This window comes from Heptranchias perlo, chromosome 9, assembly GCF_035084215.1.
Source record: "Heptranchias perlo isolate sHepPer1 chromosome 9, sHepPer1.hap1, whole genome shotgun sequence".
Lineage (NCBI taxonomy): Eukaryota > Metazoa > Chordata > Chondrichthyes > Hexanchiformes > Hexanchidae > Heptranchias > Heptranchias perlo.
The window spans coordinates 27,232,562-27,250,763 of record NC_090333.1 but is presented as its reverse complement, the minus strand read 5'-3'; the positions used below and the strand labels follow the sequence as shown (position 1 = coordinate 27,250,763).

General features: G+C 44.7%; 1 protein-coding gene across 2 annotated transcripts in view; it reads left to right on the top strand.

Annotated features, from left to right (window-relative positions):
• The first annotated feature begins 4,150 nt into the window (after window positions 1-4,150).
• zgc:114041 (uncharacterized protein LOC574425 homolog) overlaps window positions 4,151-18,202 on the top strand; it is a 67,255-nt gene continuing 53,203 nt past the window's right edge. For both annotated transcript variants that reach the window (XM_067990065.1, XM_067990064.1), the window contains exon 1: window positions 4,151-4,250. The gene's annotated coding sequence lies outside the window, so the exon portion shown is untranslated. The remainder of the gene's footprint in view (window positions 4,251-18,202) is intronic.

Below are 18,202 nucleotides of genomic sequence, written 5' to 3'. Positions count from 1 at the left end.
CGTTTTACTACATTAAAGGCGCTACATAAATGAAAGTTGTTGTTGTTGTAACAGGTAAGAATCAGGCACCTATTCCCCTTCTGAGAAGTGCTTCCCATTTTTTCAGTAAGATCTGTGAAGAAAGCCAATCAAAGGAACTCAACTGATGGGTTTGTCTGATGAACCCTTTGGTGAGCTATTCCAAAGTGCTGAATTGTTTCAAACCTGCTGTATTATTTGGACAGTCTTCAATAATTACCTGTTACTGTTTGCTTCTATGAGTTTATCTAAGAACAAATTTATTTGTTTGGTAGTTTAGTCTGTTATAGAAGTGTCTCGTGTAACTGATATTAATTGTCTTCTGAAGTGATGTGGGCTTGTAATGCAAATCCTACATGTAAAATGAGTAACAATAAATGAATCTATTGATTGCGCTAGACATGTTATTCCAGATCATTTTTTGCACAAGGTCTCACATTAGTTCATAGAAAGTTCAGGCAAATTATGGGAGCTGGCTTTTATGGTGGATTTTTTTTTTAAAGAGCTGAAGATGCCTGAATAATATTATAGAAATTGGAATCCTGATCAATTTTCCCATCCTTAACCTAGAGGCACTGCAGCAGACCAAAGGAGCCATAGTACAGCCTGCCTGAGATCAGTTAATTCAATACAGACTGGGAATCATGGGCTGTAAGGCTCACAGATGATGCCCTTTGCTTGAAGGCCATCATTCAAAAAATGTTTATGTTGTCCTATGTTGAAGAAAGTTTGGGATAGTTGATGACCTTTTTTTATTTCAAAATATACTTTATTTCATAGAATTTAAAGATACACACAGTTCAATGTAAATATCACAATTTCAAACCAGTACAATTCAAACCAATACATCATAGATCGTACACAGTGCAATCTCAATATTACAATTCAAACGCAGTATATTCCTTATGATTCCTGGTGTACAATACAATGCAAGGTGGGATGGCCTTACACGGTGGTCTTTCGCCATAGAGCCTTTGCGTAGGTCGCACCTTGCTTCAGTGCATCCCGCAGCACGTACCCCTGGACCTTGGAGTGTGCTAGTCGGCAACACTCAGTCATGGACAGCTCCTTCAGCTGGAAGACCAGCAGGTTTCGGACGGACCAAAGGGCCTCCTTCACCGAGTTGATGGTCTTCCAGCCGCAGGTGATGTCTGTCTCGTGTGCGTCCCAGGGAACAGCCCGTAGAGCACAGCTTCCTGTGTTACTGAGCTGCTTGGGATGAACTGGGACAGATACCAACACATCTCTCTCCACACCTCCTGCGTGAAGGGGCAGCTCATCAGGAGGTGGACGACAGTCTCCTTCCCGCCTCAGCATCGAGGGCAGCTCGCGGTGGCGCTGAGATTCCATGTGTGTTGGATGAGCCGCACTGGGAGGGCCCTTCTCACCACTATCCAGGTTGCATCCTGGTGCCTGTTTGGAAGCTCTGGGGACGAGACATTTGCCAAACGGCATCAACCGTCTGGTCGGGGAAAACCCGATCGAGTCCACCCTCTCCTCTCCGTGCAGGATTTTTAGTACGTTTTGTGTCGACCACTGTCTGATGGCCTTGTGGTCAAAGGGGTTCCTCCTCAGGATATTCTCCTGGGACAGGTGGGAAGGGACAGTCCAGCTGGACGGGACATCCTGTGTCTGCTCGGCCAGCGTGGCCAGACCCAACCTTCTCAGTGTGTCGGCCAGGTAGAAACTCAGCACGTAGTGAACTTGGTGTTTGCGTACTGGGGCTGTACACACATCCTGAGGCAGCTACACACAAAGGTGGCCATCAGGATCAGAGCGGCATTGGTAACGCTCGTCCCCCTTTGTCTAGGGGCTTGTACATGTTGACCCCGCGGACACGTTCTACTTTGGACCTCCAGACAAAGTGGAAGATAGCTCGGGTGACTGTGATGGCGGAGTTGTGGGGAATGGGCTAGACCTTGACCACATGGAGCAATACCGTGAGTACCTCGCACCTTATCACCAGGTTCCTGCCGGTTATGGAGAGGGATTGCCCCACCCACATACCAAACTTCTGTTTGGCCTTGGCCATCTGCTCCTCCCAGTTCTTGGTGCAGGCCAGGGGCCCCTTGAACCAGATCCCCAGCACCTTCAGGTAGTCAGACCTGACGGTGAATGGGACAAAGGATCGGATCTCCCACCTGCCAAAGAACATGGCCTCACTCTTACTTTGGTTCACTATGGCCCCCAAGGCCAGCTTGAAACGGTCGCAGATTCTCATCAGTGTTTGGACTGACTGCTGATTGGAGCAGAAGACGGTGACGTCATCCATGTACAGGGAGGCCTTAACCTGAGAGCTTCCGCTGCCTGGGATCGTCACCCCCCACCACCCCCCCACCCCCTACCCCCCGCGAAACCTGCGTCCTTCCTGATGGACACGGCAAATGGCTCGATACAACATACGAACGAGACTGCAGAGGGAGGACAGCCCTGTCTGACTCCAGCTTAAATCGGAAAGCTCTCCATCTCCCACCCGTTGATTAGGACTGTGCTATGGATGTCAGCGAAGAGTAGTCAGATCCAATTGCGGATTCCCTCCCCAAAACCCATTTTGGAGAGCACGTCCATCATGTAAGTGTGGGATATTCTGTCGAAGGCCTTCTCCTGGTCCAGGCTGATGAGGCAGGTGTTCACCCCACTATCCTGCATGTAGGCGATCGTATCCCTAAGCAGAGCAAGGCTATCAGAGATCTTTCCGCCGGGTACAGTACAGGCCTGATCCGGGTGGATCACCAGCTCCAGAGCAGAATTGAGCCCATTGGCGATGGCCTTAGACAGAATCTTGTAGTCGATGTTTAGCAAGGAGATGTGTCGTCAATTTTTGATTTCTTCCCTCTCCCCCTTCCGCTTGTAGATGAGGGTGATGATGCCTTTCCTCATAGACTCTGACATGCTGCCTGCCCGGAGCATACCCCCGTACACTTCCAGTAAGTCTAGTTGATGACCTGATGTTGGAAATGTCATGGTCTCCTGGAGGTTAATATTGGAAGCTCAGTCCACCTGTAGGAATGAACCATACCGCCAGCTCCTTTTAGTATGTAGTTGTTAAAGAAGATGAGGAGTAAATACTTTAATGGAACCTTTAGTTTTTATTTTGTAAATATTAACATATTTTGGCCCTGTGTTCCATTATTTTGTTCTTTTTAGGCAGATACAGGACATTTTTTGATTTCAGTCTCTGCAGAATGTTTACTAAACAAATATACAGAAAAAAAATCATCTCGTAAGACAGATCCCTCCCATTGACACCAATCATAGGAAGTAGATGCGCTTACCTCTGTCTTACATATTGTCATTCCTGTGTGTGCTCTATTGGAATGGAAAAATACAGGACTGCACAGAACAGCCCTGTAAATGTGAATATGTTTCCTATATGACAACAGTGACTACATTCAAAAATTCTACATTGGCTGTAAAGCGTTTTGGAATGTCCTGAGGTCGTGAAAGGCGCTATATAAATACAAGTCTTTCTTTCTTTATATATATATGTTTTTAAAAATGCATTTACTTACTGTTGAAAGTATAACATACACACGATATCGTGAATTATGTGTAGAGACTGGAGAAGCTGGGATTGTTCGCCTTGGAGATTTAATAGAGGTGTTCAAAATGATGAGGTGCTTTGACAGAGTAAATAAGGAATATCAGTTTCCAGTGGAGGGAGGTTTGGTAACCAGAGGATACAGATTTAAGATAATTGGGAAATTAACCAGAGGGGAAATGAGGAGAATTTTTTTAATGCAGGATGTTGTTATGATCTGGAATGCACTGCCTGAAAGGATCTTGAAACATTTGCCTGAGGAAGGAGAAAATCTCCGAAAGCTTGTGAATTTAAAATAAAATTGCTGGACTATAACTTGGTGTTGTAAAATTGTTTACAATTGTCAACCCCAGTCCATCACCGGCATCTCCACATCATGAAAGGGTAGTGGAAGCAGATTCAATAGTAACTTTCAAAAGGGAATTCCATAAGAAGGAAAAATCTGCAGGGCAATAAGGAAAGAGCGGAGGAGTGGGACTAATCCCATAGTTCTTTCAAAGAGTTGGTTTGAGCACGATGGGCCGAAAGGCCTCCTTCTGTGCCGTATCATTCTATGATTCTTATCACTCACTTCCTTCATAGCCGACAGAACTGAGCGGCAGCAATGAGTAGGAAGCGCCGCTTGTTCACTTGTGAAATTGTAACAGAATTTCCAACCTCACAAAAATATTTATCAAGCTGAAGGCTGAAGGTAAGGTGTAGCCAACTTTGCTGGGGATTCCGGAGTTAAAGAAAGGATTCGTGCCCGCAGAAGTTTTGGACTGTCACAACCCGTTGATTTATTCCAAAACACGTTTCTTAGAAAATGCAACTGTTTTGCAAAAGTTGGATGGAGTGAAGCGGTGTCAATGGGCTGAATACAGGCAAGAGCCGCTACTGATCCACTGGATCGATGGCAGTTATTACATTAATGAGTCTGGAGGGTGAGTGAGCCCCGTAGGCCCGACTCACTGGTGGATTCTTGCCCTGTATTTATTGTAACCCATATTCCGGAGCAATGGGGTAAGTGGATTTGTTTTTTTACAGCCGCGGTAAGCAGCAGTTTGATACAGTGTGAGCGCCGCGGCTACTGGAACCGAGAGAGAGAGGGAGGGGGGGGGGGCACAGACCATGGTGAACGGGTCAGGAGAGACCCAGGCTGGAGAGAGAGAGAGAGATACCAGGGAAAGAACCTACTCAGAAAGGAGGCATTGAAACGGGATATGGGGGGGGGGGGATTAATGTATCTATTTCTGCAGTAGGACGTCCATCCCCTTTGAGTCAGACTCCATTCTTGCAGCTGATGTGTTATTACAGATATAAAACTGGAGGGAATTAGGTTTTTCTATTTGATTTATGTTTTTTTTTAAAAAAAAACTTAGTTTTGGATGCATTTCTCATTGCTTTCTGTGACTTCCCTGCAAGCTGCGTTAGGAACTGTAAAGTGGAAATTGTTGGTGCTTTTAGTGTCCAGGTTCCAATCGCTCCTGCTTGGCTCGAATTTTCACTTGTCTTGTTTGCAAACTGGCTGGTGGGTGCACTGAAAGAGCTGTCTCCCAGCAATTAGAACTGTAAATGTATAGAGAGTGGAGAGAGGAGAATTTCTGCGCTATGAATATGTAAATTAAGTTAAACTGGATTTACAAGGTGTTGGGGGAGGGGTCATAAGAACATTAGGAGCAGGAATAGGCCCCTCGAGCCTGCTCCGCCATTTGATAAGATCATGGCTGATCTGTGATCTAACTCCATATACCTGCCTTTGGCCCAAATCCCTTAATACCTTTGGTTGCCAAAAAGCTATCTATCTCACATTTAAATTTAGCAATTGAGCTAGCATCAATTGCCGTTTGCGGAAGAGAGTTCCAAACTTCTACCACCCTTTGTGTGTAGAAATGTTTTCTAATCTCACTCCTGAAAGGTCTGGCTCTAATTTTTAGACTGTGCCCCCTTCTCCTAGAATCCCCAACCAGCGGAAATAGTTTCTCTCTCTCCACCCTATCTGTTCCCCTTAATATCTTATAAACTTCGATCAGATCACCCCATAACCTTCAAAACTCGAGAGAATACAACCCCAATTTGTGTAATTTCTCCTCGTAACTTAACCCTTGAAGTCCGGGTATCATTCTAGTAAACCCACGCTGCACTCCCTCCAAGGCCAATATGTCCTTACGAAGATGCAGTGCCCAGAACTGCTCACAGTACTCCAGGTGCGGTCTAACCAGGGTTTTGTACAGCTGCAGCATAACTTCTGCCTCCTTGTACTCTAGTCCTCTAGATATAAAGGCCAGCATTCCATTTGCCTTATTGATTATTTTCTGCACCTGTGCATGACACTTCAATGATCTATGTACCTGAACCCCTAAGTCCCTTTGGACATCCACTGTTTTTAACTTTTTACCATTTAGAAAGTACCCTGTTCTATCCTTTTTTGATCCAAAGTGGATGACCTCACATTTGTCTACATTGAATTCCATTTGCCACAGTTTTGCCCATTCACCTAATCTATCAATATAGCTTTGTAATTTTATGTTTTTATCTACACTGCTTACAATGCCACCAATCTTTGTGTCATCGGTAAACTTAGATATGAGACTGTCTATGCCTTAATCTAAGTCGTTAATAAATATTGTGAATAATTGAGGCCCCAAGACAGATCCCTGCGGGACTCTATTAGTCACATTCTGCCAATGTGAGTACCTACCCATTATCCCTACTCTCTCTCACCTTTCGCTCAATTGTAAACAATTTTACAACACCAAGTTATAGTCCAGCAACTTTATTTTAAATTCACAAGCTTTCGGAGGCTTCCTCCTTCGTCAGGTGAACGATGTGAAAATGAAATCCTCGAAATGAAATCGCATTTATAATTCACAGAACAATGCTTGGTGATTACAGACAGTTTTTTCAACTGCCCGTTGCCAAGGCAATCAGTGTGCAGACAGACAGGTGTTACCTGCCAGGTCTCAGAATATACAAATCACCAAAAAAAATAACAAACAAAAAAAAACAGAGATAGAGAGGTAGAAACATAGAAAAGACAGCAACTGACCCGTTATATTAAAAACAGATAACATTTGTTCGCTGGTGGGGTAACGCTCAGCCAACTTCCTAACCAAGTCCGTACTTTTCCCTCGATTCTGTGGGCTTCTATCTTAGCTAGTAGTCTCTTATGTGGGACCTTATCAAATGCCTTCTGGAAGTCCATATAAATAACATCCATTGACATTCCCCTATCCACTACTTTAGTCACCTCTTCAAAAAATTCAGTCAGGTTTGTCAGGCACGACCTACCTTTCACAAATCCATGCTGGCTCTCTCTGAAAATTCTCGAGGTGTTCAGTCACCCTATCCTTAATTATAGACTCCATCATTTTCCCCACAACAGATGTTAGGCTAACTGGTCTATAATTCCCTGGTTTCCCTCTCTCTCCTTTCTTAAAAAGCAGAGTGACAAGTACAATTTTCCAATCTAGAGGGACAGTTCCTGAATCTAGAGAACTTTGAAAGATTATAGTTAGGGCATTCAATAAGATCATGGCTGATCTTTGATCTCAACTCCACTTTTTTCCCTTCGAATCCAAAAATTTATCGATCTCAGCCTTGAATATATTCAATGAATCTGCATCCACAGCCCCCAGGGGTAGAGAATTCCAAAGATTCACAACCCTCCAAATGAAGAAATTTCTCCCCATCTCAGTCCTAGATGACTGACCCCTTATCCTCAGACTATACCCCCTAGTTCTAGATTCTACAGCCAGGGGAAACAGCCTTTCAGCATCTACTCTATCAAGCCCTCTCAGAATCATTTACGTTTCAATGAGGTCACCTCTCATTCTTCTAAACTGCAGAGAGTATATGCCCATTCTACTCAATCTCTCCTCATAGAACAACCCTCTCATCCCAGGAATCAGTCTTCATTGCAACGCCTCTAAGGCAAGTATATCCTTCCTTAGGGAAGGAAACCAAAACTGTACATAGTACTCCAGGTGTGATCTCACTAAAGCCCTGTACAATTGCAGCTAGACTTCCTTACTCTTGTACTCCAACCCCCTTACAATAAAGACCAACATACCATTTGCCTTCCTAATTGCTTGCTGTACCTGCATGTTAACTTTCTGTGATTCATGTACAAGGACACCCAAATCCCTCTGACCACCAACATTTAATAGTTCTCACCATTTCAAAAATATTCTGTTTTTCTATTCTTCCTACCAAAGTGAATAACCTCACATTTCCCCACATTATACTGCATCTGCCACCTTCACTTAACCTGTCGATATCCCTTTGCAGACTCTTTGTGTCCTCCTCACAGTTTACTTTCCCACCTAGCTTTGTATCGTCAGCAAACTTGGATACATTACACTCGGTCTCTTCACCTAAGTCATTAAGATTGTAAATAGCTGAGGCCCAAGCACTGATCCTTATGGCACCCCACTAGTTAAAGTCTGCCAACCCGAAAATGACCTGTTTATTCCTACTCTCTGTTTTCTCTCTGTTAACCAATCCTCTATCCATGCTAATATATTACCCCCAACCCCAGAAGCCTTTATCTTGTGTAACAACCTTTTGTGTGGCACCTTATTGAATGCCTTTGGAAAATCCAAATATACTACATCCATTGGTTCCCCTTTATCTATCCTGCTAGTTACATCCTCAAAAAACTCTAATAGAATGGAATATATATCCATTGAGAATTCTGAAATATTTCTTTAAATGTTCACCATTGCTAATCTACCGTCATATCATTTAATCTAATTTCCCAATCAACCTTAGCCAACTCACCCCTCATCCCTATGTAATTGGCTTTATTTAAGTTTAAGACTCTAGTTTCGGTCTTAAGTACGACATTCTCGAACTCAATGTGAAATTCTATCATATTATGATCACTCTACCCCAGAGTATCCCTTACTATTAGATTGCTAATTAGCCCTGTCTCATTACACAAGACAAGATCTAAAATGGCCTGTTCCCTGATTGGTTCCACGACTAGGAAGCTGTCTCGAATGCATTCCATGAACTCATCTTCCAAACTACCTTTGCCAATTTGATTTGCCCGGTCTAAATGAAAATTAAAGTCCCCCTCGATTATTGCATTACCTTTGTTACAAGCTCCTCATTTCTTGATTCATACTCTGTCCAACAGTAATAACTACAGTTAGGGGGCCTATAAACTACTCCCACCAGTGTTTTCTGCCCCTTGTTATTTCTCATCTCCACCCATTCTGATTCTTCCTATCTTCTGAGCCAAGATCCTTTCTCATTACTGTCTTTATGTCATCCTTTATTATCAGGGATACCCACCAATCCTTTTCCATTTTGCCTGTCTTTTCTAAAAGTACTCTGGAATATTTAGTTCCCAACCTTAATCACCCTGCAACCACGCCTCAGTGATGACTACTAGATCAAACCCATTCATCTCTATTTGTGCCATGAATTCATCTATCTTGTTATGAATGCTTCGTGCATTCAGATAAAGCGCCTTCAATTTTAAATTTTTATTATTCTTCACTGTTTTGACCTTGTTCACTGCTGCACTATTATCGTTGAACTCCCTGACCCTTCCTGACTCAGTCTGTTTCTCTTTACCCAAATCACTACACTGCTGTACGGCCTTGACTTTTCCCTTTAGATTTATAAATTTACCCTTACCTGAACCCTCCCAGCACCCCCCCCTTTTTTAGTTTAATGCCCTATCTACCGCCCTAGTTATTCGATTCGCCACGACACTGGTCCCAGCCCGGTTTAAGTGGAGCCCGTCCCAACAGAACAGCTCCCTCTTTCCCCAGTACTGGTGCCAGTGCCCCATGAATCGAAACCCCTGTCTCCCACACCACTCTTTGAGCCACACATTTAACTCTCTGATCTGTTTGACCCGATATCAATTTGCGTGTGGCTCAGGTAGTAATCCAGAGATTATTACTTTTGAGATTCTGCTTATTAATTTGGACCCGAGCCCCTCAAACTGTCTCAGCAGAACCTCGTCCCTAGTTCTACCTATGTCATTGTTTCCTACGTAGACTACGACAACTGGATCCTCCCCCTCATGCTCCAAGTTTTCCTCCAGCCATGAGGGGATATCCTGGTACTGGGCAGGCAACACAGCCTTCGGAACTCGTGGTCAGAGCTGCAGAGAACAGTGTCTATCCTCCTGACTATACTCTCCCCTAACACTACCACATTCCTTTTTACTCCTCCCACTTGAATGGCCTCCTGTACCACGGTGCCGTGGTCAATTTGCCCATCCTCCCTGCAGTCTTTGTTCTCAGCCACAAGTCGCAAGTACCTCGTACCTGTTGGACAAGGGCAAGGGCTGTGTCTCCTCCATCACTGCATCCTGGGTCCGCCATACCTGCCTGACTCACAGTCGCATCCTCCTGTCCCTGACCACTAACCAAATCTAAACGACTACCTAACCTAAGGGTGCGACTGCCTCCTGGACCAAAGTGTCCAGGTAACTCTCCCCCTCCCTGACGCATCGCAATGTCCGCAGCTTGGACTCCAGCTCAACAGCTCTGAGCCGAAGATCCCCGAGTTGCAGACACTTACTGCAGATGTGGTCGCCCAAGACCTCTCTGGTCTCCACAAACTCCCACATGCTGCAGTTACGACACACCACCTGCCATCTCTGTCTAGTCTTGTTTTATATATTTAATTCATCAAAGTTTTTATGTAATTAATTGACTTGGTTTAATTTAATTTTTTTAAAAAACTAATTAACTTATCTACTTTAACTAGTTTCCCGCTCTTTTTAATTTTAGTTTTAAGGCTTTTTAACTAACACCAACAGATTAACCACTAAAAACATTAACCACCGCTAAAGATACTAACCACGAAACACAACAGCCACTAAAAACACTTACCAATAAACTGAATATTTACATTGACTTACCCTCGGTGCACCTCTGTGACGTCACTTTTTGTCTTTTATTGATTTTTTTTTGATTTCACTGCTCAGGTCCGCCCTCATCTTTATCGTCCTCTCAGGTCCGCTCTCCCCGTGCCTTTTATCGCCCTCTCAGGTCCGCCCTCATCTTTATCGTCCTCTCAGGTCCGCTCTCCCCGTGCCTTTTATCGTCCCCTCAGGTCCGCTCTCCCCGTGCCTTTTATCGTCCCCTCAGGTCCACCCTCATCTTTATCGTCCTCTCAGGTCCGCTCTCCCCGTGCCTTTTATCGTCCTCTCAGGTCCGCTCTCCCCGTGCCTTTTATCGCCCTCTCAGGTCCGCTCTCACCGTGTCTTTTATCATCCTCTCAGGTCCGCCCTCATCTTTATCGTCCTCTCAGGTCCGCTCTCACTGTGTCTTTTATCGTCCTCTCAGGTCCGCCCTCATCTTTATCGTCCTCTCAGGTCCGCTCTCACCGTGCCTTTTATCGTCCTCTCAGGTCCGCTCTCCCCGTGCCTTTTATCGTCCCCTCAGGTCCACCCTCATCTTTATCGTCCCCTCAGGTCCGCTCTCACTGCGCCTTTTATCGCCCTCTCAGGTCCGCCCTCATCTTTATCGTCCTCTCAGGTCCGCTCTCCCCGTGCCTTTTATCGTCCTCTCAGGTCCGCCCTCATCTTTATCGTCCTCTCAGGTCTGCTCTCACCGTGTCTTTTATCGTCCCCTCAGGTCCGCTCTCACCGTGTCTTTTATCGTCCTCTCAGGTCCGCTCTCCCCGTGTCTTTTATCGTCCCCTCAGGTCCGCTCTCACCGTGTCTTTTATCGTCCTCTCAGGTCCGCTCTCACCGTGTCTTTTATCGTCCTCTCAGGTCCGCTCTCACCGTGCCTTTTATCGTCCTCTCAGGTCCGCTCTCACCGTGTCTTTTATCGTCCTCTCAGGTCCGCTCTCACCGTGTCTTTTATCGTCCCCTCAGGTCCGCTCTCACCGTGTCTTTTATCGTCCTCTCAGGTCTGCTCTCATCGTGCCTTTTATCGTCCTCTCAGGTCTGCTCTCACTGTGTCTTTTATCGTCCTCTCAGGTCTGCTCTCACTGTGTCTTTTATCGTCCTCTCAGGTCCGCTCTCACCGTGTCTTTTATCGTCCTCTCAGGTCCGCTCTCACCGTGTCTTTTATCGTCCTCTCAGGTCTGCTCTCACCGTGTCTTTTATCGTCCTCTCAGGTCCGCTCTCACCGTGTCTTTTATCGTCCTCTCAGGTCCGCTCTCACCGTGTCTTTTATCGTCCTCTCAGGTCCGCTCTCACCGTGTCTTTTATCGTCCTCTCAGGTCCGCTCTCACCGTGTCTTTTATCGTCCTCTCAGGTCCGCTCTCACCGTGTCTTTTATCGTCCTCTCAGGTCCGCTCTCACCGTGTCTTTTATCGTCCTCTCAGGTCTGCTCTCACCGTGTCTTTTATCATCCTCTCAGGTCCGCTCTCACCGTGTCTTTTATCGTCCCCTCAGGTCCGCTCTCACCGTGTCTTTTATCGTCCTCTCAGGTCCGCTCTCACCGTGTCTTTTATCGTCCTCTCAGGTCCGCTCTCACCGTGCCTTTTATCGTCCTCTCAGGTCCGCTCTCACCGTGTCTTTTATCGTCCTCTCAGGTCCGCTCTCACCGTGTCTTTTATCGTCCTCTCAGGTCCGCTCTCACCGTGTCTTTTATCGTCCCCTCAGGTCCGCTCTTACCGTGTCTTTTATCGTCCTCTCAGGTCCGCTCTCACCGTGTCTTTTATCGTCCCCTCAGGTCCACTCTCACCGTGTCTTTTATCGTCCTCTCAGGTCCGCTCTCACCGTGTCTTTTATCGTCCTCTCAGGTCCGCTCTCACCGTGTCTTTTATCGCCCCCTCAGGTCCGCTCTCACCGTGTCTTTTATCGTCCTCTTAGGTCTGCTCTCACCGTGCCTTTTATCGTCCTCTCTGGTCCGCTCTCGCTGTGCCTTTTATCGTCCTCTTAGGTCTGCTCTCACCGTGCCTTTTATCGTCCCCTCAGGTCTGCTCTCACCGTGTCTTTTATCGTCCCCTCAGGTCCACTCTCACCGTGTCTTTTATCGTCCTCTCAGGTCCGCTCTCACCGTGTCTTTTATCGTCCTCTCTGGTCCGCTCTCACCGTGCCTTTTATCGTCCTCTCAGGTCCGCTCTCGCTGTGCCTTTTATCGTCCTCTCAGGTCCGCTCTCACCGTGTCTTTTATCGTCCTCTTAGGTCTGCTCTCACCGTGTCTTTTATCGTCCCCTCTGGTCCAACCTGAGCACTTTGCAAACAGGTCCATGTGGTGTTAAACTGAAGTGGTGTGAGATGATGATACTCTCACTCACTTCATTCCAGAGTCAGGAGAAATCCTAGGTCCGGATTCCAGATTTACAGTACAAGTTTAGCATTGGTGCAAAGCTGAAATCACTTTACACCGAAGCTTAATCTGGTGTGTAAGATTGAATGGAAGGATTGGTCTACCAGTGTTTTATAAGATAGAACCTGGCACTTAATATGCATATACAAAATATTGTTATATTTGTTCGAGTTTAAATAAGGTTTGATTTAAAACACACGCTCTCATATCTTCGATTGATGAGCTTGTGCTAACCTGGATTCACAGGGTTAACAACCACTCTTCTGTATCTCATTTTTTTTTGTTTCTCGTTCGATTTCTGAAAGCCAATCAAAATTGTGTGAGGCTGAGATAACCGTCATGTCCTGACTCCACGAGTCTCCACAAGCCCAGTGAGGGAGGGAATTCCAACTCCATCATTACAATTTAAATAAACCGAACTTTAAGATATGTAACTTGTTTTAATTTTCTGCATTTTGCAGAACTGCTTGCCACTTGTCCTTCCGTTGCATTGTCCTTCAATCAGACAGATGAGAGGGCCCTGGCCATTGCCTGTTCCACAACAGCCCATAAAATCACCCTCCCCCAACATGACCCAACACAAGCTGCAATTTAAGCATGTGTAAACTAGCTGATGCCTAATTACTGGGTTCTTTGAGATATTTGAAAGTATTGAGGATACGTTGGTGGATGTGCAAGAGATATAGTTGGGCAGGGTCCACCCATACAAGGATCTCATAAATTGACATGGTTTTTGTTCATGAGCCCTGGTATCTTGGTGGTAAAATGTATCTCCGTACAGACGGCAAAGGCCACAGGTTTGGTCACTTTTCTGTGCTGTTAGCCAATCTCAGCCAGATGACTGTCTTGTGGAGACACTGCAATTGTTCCTCGTGTCTCTGAGCAAAGGAGGGGGAAATCAGCCAGCATTCCTGCTCCTGATAATCAGGATTCCTCTGAGTGCTTGACAATGCTTTGAACTATAATTCCTGGATGACCTTGAGTAATAGTATGTGTGGCCTACTTGTTCATTGTCATGTGACCGGTGGGTGCTGCATGATACATTTAGTATTATTTCACCTGAATTCATAATCCTAATTTAATTCCCCATAAATATAAGAAAGAACTTGCATTTATATAGCACCTTTCACAATCTCAGGACATCCTAAAGCACATCCCAATGGAGTACGTTTGAAGTCTAGTCACTGTTGTAATTTTTGGAAACGTGACAGCCAATTTGTGCACAACAACGTCCCACAATCAGTAAATGAGATAAATGACCAGTTAATCTGTTTTTAATGGCATTGGTTGAGGGATAAACATTGTCCAGAACACTGGGAGAACCCTGTTGCTCTTTGTCAAATAATGCCATGAGATGTTTTACATTCACTTGAGAGGGCAGATGGGGTCTTGGATTAATGTCTCGTTGAGAAACAGCATCTGTAACAGTGCAGCACTCCCTTTATTATGTGCTCAAGTCCTTGGGTGAGGTTTGGATCCAAGACCTTCTGACTCAGAAGCAAGAGTGTTATCACTGAGTAAAGGCTAAACACGTAAGCCTTCTTTTTATGATATATGTTTTATTTGTTCACAGAAGTCTGTATCTATTTCCACCACTTGCTCCATTCTTAACAATTCCTTATTTCGTCTCTGTAGTACAACTGAGATGCAGTTATAACACCATGGGAATAGAGAAGCCACAGGAGATGACAAGGTCAAGGAGATGGGCAGAAGAGTTGAAATTTTTGTCAATCTTTGGAATTCTCTACCCTTGAGAGTTGTGGATGCTGAGTCACTGAGTATATTCAAGGCTGAGATCGATAGATTTTTGAACTCTAGGGGAAACAAGGGAGGGGATCGGGCAGGAAAGTGGAGTTGAGGTCGAAGATCAGCCATGATTTTATTGAATGGCGGAACAGGCTCGAGGGGCCATGTAGCCTACTCCTGCTCCTATTTCTTATGATCTTATGAAATGGAAGAGATGTTTAGGGAAGACAGGAGTGCAGTGAATTCAGGGGAGAGATGGCAGGGGGAGCTGAGATGGAGATTGAAATCACTGAGGATGAAAAGTGACAGTTCAGAAACTGAGAGGAAAGGATGGAGGACATCTCAATGAGAAACCTGGGTCAGATGGTGGGTGGGGGGTGGTCAGTTGACAAAAGAAGAGGCGACAAGGGTGGAACGAGGTGCTCGAGGAGAAGGTATCACAAGGCTAGAGGCAGAGACCAAGTTTTGATTTGGTAATAAGGGTGATGCCACCATTATGACAGTTGGAGCAAGGAAGGTGGTGGATAATACAGCCAGGCAGGGAGGCTTCAGTAAGGGGCAAGTCGTCGTCACCCATGAGCCGATTGTCACTGAAAGCCAGGATGTCAATGCAATCATCCACAAGGAACTTGTTCGCGAGTGAACAGACATTCTGGAGAGAGATGTGGAGGAGACGGTGATTATTGATCTGCTAGCAGAATCCAAGGGGGCAGTGGTGGGTGGGGTGAGTGAGACAGGAAGGAGGTTGCTGAGGTTAGCTCCCAGTGTGCTTGGCGGGAAGGTCGGTGAGGGAGAAGGATGGGACATTTGGGTTGCTGAACATAAGGTGACAGTGATGGGTGCCTTGAAGGGCCTTTCAGAGAATGCTAAGAGAGGGGCACAGAGGGTAGCTGTGAGAATATTCATGGGGGAGTTAAGCCTGGGATTGTAGCAGAAGAGTTGGAAGGTGAGAAGTAGTGATGGGTTGTGGTAGGGTTTGGGGGACAAAGTACCTCAGGGAGGGGAAATGAAAGGTGGCATGACTGCATGAAAGGAAGAGGAGGAGACAGGAGACTGATAGAGGCCAAGAGAAAAAAGAAAAGGAGATAGAAGTAATGGGCATGGCTCTGAGCACCAGTCAAAATGGAGACAGAGGGAATTCAGGTTGCAAAGGCATGGCAGAGATTAGGAGAGATATGTCCTGATTGTAAACGGAGGACAGGAAGGAGAGATATGCAAGAGTTCAAAGTTAAATTCTGAGGTCCTGTGGTGGGATAAAGTTGACTTGTAGAGAAGGTGGAGTCAGTTTGGAGCATCGACAAACCAATATCTAGGTTCAGAGAGTGTTGTTGAGAGCGGGTGAATCCAGGAAGTCGAATCAGTATGGGTGGAGATACGAAATAACAAGGGGCAGAAAACACTGGTGGGAGTAGTTTATAGACCCCCTAATAGTAGTTATCCTGTTGGACAGTGTATTAATCAAGAAATAAGAGGAGCTTGTAATAAAGGTAATGCAATAATTGTGGGGGACTTTAATCTTCATATAGACTGGGCAAATCAAATTGGCAAAAGTAGTTTGGAGGACAAGTTCATGGAATGCATTCAAAACAGTTTCCTAGAACAGTATGTTGTGGAACCAACCAGGAAACAGGCTATTTTAGATCTTGTCTTGTATAATGAGACTGGGTTAATTAGTAATCTCATAGTAAGGGATCCTCTGGGGTAGAGTGATCATAATATGATAGAATTTTACATTGAGTTCAAGAGTGATGTACTTAAGTCTGAAACTAGAGACTTAATCATAAACAAAGCCAATTACATAGGTATGAGGGGCAAGTTGGTTAAGGTTGATGGGGAAATTAGATTAAAAGACATGATGGTAGATAAGCAATGGTGAACATTTAAAGAAATATTTCATAATTCTCAACGAATATACATTCCATTGAGGAATAAAAACTCCAGTGGTAATGTGATCCATCCGTGGCTAACTAAATAAGTTAAGGATAGTATTAGTTTAAAAGAAGAGGCTTATAATGTTGCCAAGAAGAGTAATAAACCTGAGGATTCGGAGAATTTTAGAAACCAGCAAAGGATGACCAAAAAATTGATAAAGAGGGAGAAAATAGAATATGAGAGTAAACTAGCAGAAATATAAAAACAGATTGTGTGAGCTTCTACAAGTATGTAAAAAGGAAGAGATTAGCGAAAGTAAATGTGGGTCCCTTAGAGGCAGAGACAGGAGAAATTATAATGGGGAATAAGGAAATGGCAGAGACGTTAAACAAATATTTTGTATCTGTCTTCACAGCAGAAGACACAAAAAACATACCAGAAATAGTGGGGAACCAAGGGTCTAACAAGAGTGAGGAACTTAAAGTAATTAAGATTAGTAAAGAAAAAGTACTGGAGAAATTAATGGGACTAATAGCCGACAAATCCCCTGGACCTGATGGCCTACATCCTAGGGTTCTAAAAGAGTTGGCTACAGAGATAGTAGATGCATTGGTTATGATCTTCCAAAATTCCCTAGATTCTAGAACGGTCCCACTGGATTGGAAGGTAGTAAATATAACCCCGCTATTCAAGAAAGAAGGGAGAGAGAACACAGGGAACTACAGGCCAGTTGGCCTGACATCAGTAGTCGGGAAAATGCTGGAATCTGTTATTAAGGACATTGTAACGGGGCACTTAGAAAATCATAATATGATTAACATGGTTTTATGAAAGGGAAATCGTGTTTGACACATCTATTAAATTTTTTTGAGGTTGTAACTAGCAGGGTAGTTAAAGGGGAACCAGTGGATATAATATATTTGGATTTTCCAAAGGCATTCGATAAAGTGCCACACAAGAGGTTGTTACACAAGATAAGGGCTCATGGGGTTGGAGGTAATATATTAACATGGATAGAGGATTGGTTAACGGACAGAAAACAGAGAGTAGCAATAAATGGGTAATTTTCAGGTTGGCAGGCTGTAACTAGTGGGGTGCTGAAAGGATCAGTAATTGGGCCTCAGCTATTTACAATCTATATTAATGACTTGGATGAAGGGACTGAGTGTAATGTATCCAAGTTTGCTGATGATACAAAGCTAGGTGGGAAAGTAAGCTGTGAGGAGGACACAAAGAGTCTGCAAAGGGATATAGACAGGCAAAGAGAGTAGGCAAGAAGATGGCAGATGGAGTATAATGTGGGGAAATGTGAGGTTATTCACTTTGGTAGGAAGAATAGAAAAACAGAATTTTTTTGAAATGGTGAGAAACTATTAAATGTTGGTGTTCAGAGGGATTTAGGTGTCCTTGTACACGAAACACAGAAAGTTCACATGCAGGTACAGCAAGCAATTAGGAAGGCAAATGGTATGTTGGTCTTTATTGCAAGGGAGTTGGAGTACAAGAGTAAGGAAGTCTTACTGCAATTGTACAGGGCTTTGGTGAGACCGCACCTGGAGTACTGTGCACAGTTTTGGTCTCCTAATCTAAGGAAGGATATACCTGCCTTAGAGGCGATGCAAAGAAGGTTCACTAGATTGATTCCTGGGATGAGAGGGTTGTCCAATGAGGAGGGATTGGGTAGAATAGGCCTATACTCTCTGGAGTTTAGAAGAATGAGGTGATCTCATTGAAACATATAAGATTCTGAGAGGGCTTGATAGGGTAGATTTTGAGAGGCTGTTTCACC